General features: G+C 32.9%; 1 long non-coding RNA gene across 1 annotated transcript; it reads left to right on the forward strand.

Moving 5' to 3' along the window:
* Positions 1 to 5,599: 5,599 nt before the first annotated feature.
* LOC145957101 (uncharacterized) lies at positions 5,600 to 7,730 on the forward strand. The gene is made up of 2 exons (XR_014433522.1): positions 5,600 to 5,691; positions 7,388 to 7,730. It is a non-coding gene; the product is annotated as an uncharacterized LOC145957101 (long non-coding RNA).
* The last annotated feature ends 331 nt before the right edge of the window (positions 7,731 to 8,061 follow it).

Consider the following 8,061-nt stretch of genomic DNA (forward strand, 5'->3'; position numbering starts at 1 on the left):
CCAGTAAAGGGACTAGCAAAGGTAACAAGCTTTGTACCAACTGTGGCAAAACTAACCATACTGTTGAAACATGCTTCTACAAGCATGGATTTCCTACCGGATATAGGACCAAGGGTAAAGGAAATTCTTCCAATTTCAAACCATCTACTAGCCTAGCTGAAGTAGATCCAGACACAGCTTCACAAAATGCCAACCTGGAGGAAAGTTCAAACCAAGATCAATTCGTTTTTTCAAAAGCACAATATAAAGCCATTTTAGCACTTCTCCAACAATCCAAAGACCATTCGTCCTCTGTCAACCATGTTCAAAATTCCATGGTTAATCATTCAGGTATTTCCAATTCTCATATTTGGATCCTTGATTATGGTGCCACAGATCACATATGTCCCTCAAAGTCTTTTTTCTTGTTTCTTAAACCCATAAAACCTATAAATGTTAAACTCCCTAATCATACTTGTTGCGGGTGGCGGAGGCTAGGTGGGCCAAGTCACTGTCGAATCATGGCTCTTGGGCTGCTGCGCTCTTAAGTAAAAAGAGTTGCGCCCTAACTATCAGTTATAGCTTTTGGCCTAGTGGTAAGCGCTCGATCCAACAATTGGTATCAGAGCCAAGGTCATGAGTTTGATACCCAGCGGGGCAATTGTTGAGGGGGAGATTGTTGCGGGTTGCATCAATTGTCTCGTGGCGGAGGCTAGGTGGGCCAAGTCACTGTCGAATCATGGCGCTTGGGCTGCTGCGCTCTTAAGTAAAAAGAGTTGCGCCCTGACTATCAGTTATAGCTTTTGGCCTAGTGGTAAGCGCTCGATCCAACAATACTACTGTTACTACTTCTTTTTCTGGTGACATTCAATTAGGAGATTTAACTTTGAAAAATGCTCTATATGTTCCTGATTTTGCTGTGCATCTTATTTCTATTCCTAAGCTTCTTAATACTATCGATTGCTTAGTCATTTTTTGTCAATATATTTGTATGATTGTACAGAAATGCAACTTCAAGACGATTGGAGTAGCTAAAAAGAGACATGGCTTATTCTACTTAATGGATTCTAGTGACTTGAATTCTTCTAGCAATTCTTGTAACATTTTACATAAAAGTTCCAATGTAACTACTACTGATGATTCAATGTTGTGGCATTGTAGATTAGGCCATCCTTCTAATAAAGTGTTGCAACAATTACGTTCACAATATAATAAAATTTCTTTTGATTGTTCAAATCCTTGTGATACATGCCATTATGCTAAACAAAAGAAATTACCTTATTCTGTTAGTTTTACTAAGAGCTCTAGATTTTTTGAATTAATTCATGTTGACATATGGGCCCGTATGGTACACCTTCTTCTGAAGGACACAGATTTTTCCTTACGATTGTGGATGATTTTAGTAGATTTACATGGGTTCACTTATTAAAATAAAAGGCTGAAGTAAAAACCATTCTCCCAGATTTTATAACCTTGATTGAGAATCAATTTAGTTTAAAATTACAAAAGTTAAGATCTGACAATGGTAGAGAATTTTTTTTACAAGATTTTTTTACAAAAAAAGGCATATTTCATGAAACTTCTTGCCCGGAAACCCCTCAACAAAATGGAATTGTTGAGAGGAAACATCAACATATTCTAAATGTTGGTCGTGCTTTACTTTTTCAATCTAAACTACCTATAAAATTATGGTCTTATGCTATTAGACATTCTGTTTATATTATAAATAGATTACCTACACCCTTTCTAAATCAAAAGTCTCCTTATGAAATGATTTTTGGTTCTATTCCTGATTTCACAAATATTAAAACTTTTGGTTGTTTAGCCTTTGCAAATACTCTAGCTTCGGGAAGAACAAAGTTTGATAAAAGGGCTTCTAAATGTATTTTCTTAGGATACAAACCTGGCACTAAAGGGTACCTTCTTTTGAACTTACAATCACAATCTTTTCTTGTTTCCCGAAATGTTGTTTTCTATGAGAAAGTTTTTCCTTTTACTGATGCAAACGCTAATATTAATGATTTCGCTAATATTAATGATTTCTTTGATACTTCTATTAGTAGTAACATTGATTTTTCTAATTTTGATTCTTTGATTAATGTTGACATTCCTAGTCAAACACAAGATTTTCATGATCATATTACTAATCATAATCAAAATCTTGAAAACTCTCAAGATCAAGTCACTGGACTTCCTATAAGAATTTCTTCAAGGCCTAAAAAACCTCCATCATATTTGTCTGACTATTACTGTGGCAATTGTGTTTCTTCTTCATCTAAAAGAACTACTCCATATCCTTTACAATCATATCTCTCTTATTCCAAGTGTTCTGATAGCCATACTTTTTTTTGTCTTTCTGTTTCTACTCACACGAAACCAAAATCTTTTAAAGAAGCAAACCAGCAGGATTGTTGGAAAGAAGCTATGATGGTAGAACTCACAGCTCTAGAAACTAACAAGACTTGGTCTTTGGTGAAGCTTCCTCCAGGAAAACCAATTGTGGGTTGTAGATGGGTTTACAAAGTTAAGTACAAGGCAGATGGAACATTGGAAAGATATAAGGCAAGATTAGTTGCACAAGGATTTACACAGACAGAGGGGGTAGATTTCTTTGAAACTTTTTCTCCTGTAGCCAAACTGACTACTGTGAGGTTTCTCTTATTAATTGTTGTTTCCAACAATTGGTTCCTCCACCAATTGGATGTGGATAATGCCTTTTTACATGGGGAACTCAAGGAGGAGGTTTACATGAGGCCACCTCCTGGAATGACCATTTCTGACCCGAGTCTTGTGTGCAAACTTAAAAAATCCCTATATGGCTTAAAGCAAGCCAGTCGACAATGGAATCAGAAGCTCAATTCAGCTCTTCTTGCCCTTGGATATATTCAAAGTTCAGCTGACCATTCCCTATTTATTAAAAAAGAAAAATCCTCTTTTACAGCACTATTAGTATATGTTGATGATATAGTGCTCACAGGAAATAGTCTAGCTGAAATTAACAAATTCAAATAGCACTTCATAATCAATTTCAAATCAAAGACATTGGTGATTTGAAGTTCTTCTTAGGTTTTGAAGTTTCCAGATCTAAAGCTGGTCTCATATTGACCCAAAGGAAATATTGCTTGGAGATCATTTCTGAATATGGTTTAACTTGTTGTAAACCAGCCAATTCTCCTGCCAATGCTTCTATAAGATTGAATTATGATGAAGGAGACCTCCTAGTTAATGCTACTTCTTTTAGGAGATTGATTGGTCGGCTCTTGTATTTGACTAACACAAGACCTGACATAGCTTTTGCAGTTCAACATATTAGCCAATTTGTTTCCAAACCAAGGACGTCTCACATGCAGGCAGCAAGAAGAATTCTCAGATATTTGAAAGGAGCTCCAGGATTGGGATTATTTTATTCAACTCATAATGATCATAACATTCAAGCCTTCTCAGATTCAGATTGGGCTACCTGTCAAATTAGCAGAAAGTCTATTACTGGATACTGTGTTTTTTTTGGAAAATCTTTAATTTCATGGAAATCCAAAAAGCAATCTACAGTCTCTAGAAGTTCAACAGAGGCTGAGTATAGAGCCTTAGCTTCACTTGCTTGTGAATTACAATGGATCAAGTATCTTTGTGATGATTTGTGTCTCAACATTCAAGTTCCTTTTTGCACTTTTTCAGATAGTGAATCTGCCATTCAGCTTGCCAAAAATCCTTCCTTTCATGAAAGGACAAAACATATTGAGGTTGATTGTCACCTCATACGAATCAAGATACAAGATGGTCTCATCCTATTGTCTCATGTTCCCTCGAGCTGTCAACTAGCAAATTGTTTCACAAAAGCCTTGTACCCCAATCCATTTCATCAAAATGTGTACAAGTTGGGCCTTGTTAACATCTATGACCCACCTTGAGAGGGGGTATTAGGATTAATCTGTTAGCTTTCTGTTATAATTGAATTTGTTAGAAACTAATTCAATTAGATAATTATATTTCAGTTTGTTAGCTTTATGATATAATTAAATTTCAGTTTCAACTATTATATATAGTTGAATTTGTATTCTTTTGTTTCTGGCGTTGATCAATGAATCAAAGAGAAATTCCCAAACTGAGTTGCTTTTCCTTTATTCCTCTCTGTCAAGACTCTTTCATATAGAGTCATCTTACAACCATCAATCACATTTTGTACATTAACTCATCTAGATACACACCATTCATATTTATTCATACAATAATCATTACTGGACATCATACAATTCATAATCATCATCAAAATTCATCAATATAATGCCACATTTCACAATCCTGCATTAAACTCATTCAATCATATCATAAGTATTATAAGGCATCACTAAGAAATCTTAAAGTATCACAAACATGCCAAAAAAGCGGTCCCAAAATGCCAAAAATGCAAACTGAAAATAGAACACTCACGTCGGACGTCATAAATCCTGACAACTTGATCTTTACTCACTATTTTGACCATAACTTGAGTTATACACATCCTTTTTAAGTGATTCCGATGGCATTGGAAAGATAATATCCAAGGCTACAACTTTTGTGAAGAACACGAAGCCTAAAAATTTTGTTAAGGTCATCTCACATCACATGGCTAACAATACAAAACTTATTATTTCATGCACTGTAATGGAGATTGAACTTATAACTCAACCAATTCTTAATATTTTTACACAATTCTAGAGTCTAAATCCAAAGAACACACACTGTAAATAAAAATTGAAAAAGAAAAGATGAAAATTGTCATTGCAAAGGATAAAGCTTTCTCCAAATATTTTTATTATTATTCAACAATAATATTCTGAGAATCTAGTTTCAAAATATCTAAAATTTAATATTTATACTAAGTTTTAAAGGATACAAGAAATTAATAAAAGAATGTGTTATTCTCTCACTCATTCATGTATTTATGTACAAACACGAGTCTACTACAACACCTCAATCATCATCCCCATGCTCTTCCTCATGCTCCTTCGCCACCATCATGATAAGCTCGCCATTGGCAACCATTGAGTGGACCTTCATGTTGTGGTCATGGATCGACGTTGTAGAGGATAGCATCATGAAGGAATAGTTCTTCTTCTTCCTTTTTCTCCCTCTGTTTTTTTTTTTGCCAAGATAATAGAAATTGTAACCCTAATTTTCTTTCAATTTTCACCCACCACAATCATTTGTTTCGAATGGGAAATGATAGATTTTTTTCTCATTTTTTCTAGTTGGATAATTTTTTTCGAATAATAAAGTAATAGAACTTAAATAAATCAATGAAGAAATGCGTGATTTGGATTGGATGTTATGGTTGTGTTCTTTCTACTTCTTTTAATTTACTATTTTTTATTAATTAAAAAGTTATTACTCAATTAGTTTACACCCTCTCCATTTTTATTTCATTACTACTATAACATCCTATTTTCTAAAATACTAATATTATCAAATATTATTATATTATGGTCAGAATTATTTATTTCTATACATGAGGAATTATTTTATTATATTAATTTATTTGATTTAATTAGAGAAGATAAATGAGTCAAGTTGACCTGGTTTAGTGAGCTTTTAAAAGAGGGATTAGACGGAGTTTATCCTAATTTGTCTCATTTTGCATTCTAAAAGACTGAGAGAGAAGGAAGAGAAAAAATGAGTTATAGGGAAAAGTGCTCAGAATTGTCTCAAACTACATCAGACTGTCATCACAATAAGGTACGAGGAGGGAAATGAGTTCATTCATATGTGGGATCACAAGAGAGAATGGGAATGGGAGAAATTCCTAAATTCCTAAGATTGTCCATTTTTTGTTCTAGCACTGAAATTGATTATTCAATTGGGTTTTATATTGATTTATGAATGTGTTTGTCGTATTGTTTGGTAAAATTGATGATCATGATAATAATTGAATGCATTAAGGACAAAATTCCTAAGATTGTCCGTTTTTTGTTCTAGCACTGAAATTAATTATTCAATTGTATTTTATATTGATTTATCAATATGTTTGTCGTATTGGTTAAATTAATGATCAGGATATTAATTGAATGCGTTAGGGACAAAATCCCTAAGATTGTCCGTTTTTTGTTTTGACGCTGAAATTGACGATTCAATTAAGTTTTATATTGATTTATAATTATGGTTGTTATATTGTTTGATAAATTTGATGATCTAGATGATAATTAAGTGCTTTATAAGTTAGGATTCTTGTAGATTGATTAACACCCTTAATTATATGAATTAATGAGTAATTGAAAGATTTTACTTATGGATGTACCTTAGTATTTTTGTAATATCTTTATGTGTGATTAACCAAATCAATTTCCATTTGTTGGGTTAGAAAGTAAACACTCGGGGCTATAATTTAGACTCCAGAATCGTGTAAAAATGTTAAGAATTGATTGAGTTATGCGAGTTATGAGTTCAGTCTCCATTCTAGTACGCGAAATATTAAGTTTTGTATTGTTAGCCATGAAAGGTGATCTTTAAGACATTTTTAGGATTCGTGTTATTCATGAAAGTTGTAGCCTTAGATGTTATATTTCCAATGGCATTGGAATCACTCAAAAAGGATGTTTATAACTCAAGTTATGGTCAAAATAGTGAGTAAAGGTCAAGTTATCAAGATTTATGGTGCCCGATTTGGGTGTTTTGTTTCAGTTTGCATTTTTTACGTTTTGGGATCCCTTTTAAGGCATGTTTATGATACTTTATGATTTCTTAGTGATGCCTTATAATGCTTATGATATGATTGAATGAGTTTGATGTGAGATTGTGAAATATGATGTTATATTGATCAATTTTGATGATGATTGTGAATTGTATGATGTTCAGTAATGATTATTTTATGAATAAGTATGAATGATGTGTATCTAGATGAGTTGATGTACAAAATGTTATTGATGGTTGTAAGATGTGACCCTATATCTAATTGTGCATTGGCATGGATAGAAATGATGAATATTGGATGAGGTGACATGACATTAGCATTGGTGCATGTTGCATACACATTTACCCTAGCCATAAGTGGTGATTAATAGGGGATGCAATTTTATACACTAGCATAAGTGGTGATTAACAGTGTGACACCAATCATAAGTGATGTAAACAGTGTGGCCATGCATAGCGATGCCTAAAGAGATTGAGAAAATTCACCTATTGTACATGTGCGGCATCCTGAGTTGATGTTTCTTGGGAGATTGTATTGTATATGCATTAACGTGAGCATGAGCATGATGGATGAGTTGTATGATGATGTGATAGTGGGGATACTAGTAAGTATTTATGTAATAATAATGTTGTTATTGGTAATTATTGTGAATTGTATGAGGCTTGATTATATGTTTAGGTGGGAGTCTTTTCTTGTGTCATATATGAATAATCATTTTTCTCACTTGTATTCGTTGTGGTGTAGTTTAGGTAATGGTGTGAGTGACAAGGTCAACACTCAAGGTGTTGAGAGCTAAAGCGATGGGTTTACTCGGATAGTGTGACATTGGGACAATGATATTAGAATAGGATTTTACCTTTTAATTTGATTAATATTTCTTTCTTGTTTAAACACTGTTGAAAACTTTATGTTTTATGACTATTTTATTTGATTGAGCGTTCAGAGGTGGGTTACATGTGAACCTATGTTACCCAAGTTGTTAATGAATTTATTCCTTATTTAATTGCATTATTTGTTGGGGTAAAATGGGTGTCACAACTATAGTTTTGATGTATACAACATATTAATATAATTTAGGTTTAAAATATATGTTGATCTCAAATATTTTTAAATTATAAAAATTTGTTATTAAGATCTTAAATTTTCTAAAGGCAATCATTAAATTATCAACTCTAACTTTCGATCTTATTTACAAAAGTTGAAAGAAAAATAATTAAGATATAATGAAATAATTTATGGATTATTTAACGTATATATCATTTAACTCGATTACTGAAATATATTTCTCAAGATGTCATATAACATTATCTCTAAACCTATAGATAAGATTAATGACCTATATATGGAACACTATGTATCATAACCTAATTTTTACACTTACCCTAAACTTCTCTCTAACTTGAACGTCGAAATGTCAT

Source organism: Cajanus cajan, chromosome 4, assembly GCF_000230855.2.
Source record: "Cajanus cajan strain Asha chromosome 4, NIPB_CcT2T_4, whole genome shotgun sequence".
NCBI classification, from domain to species: domain Eukaryota; kingdom Viridiplantae; phylum Streptophyta; class Magnoliopsida; order Fabales; family Fabaceae; genus Cajanus; species Cajanus cajan.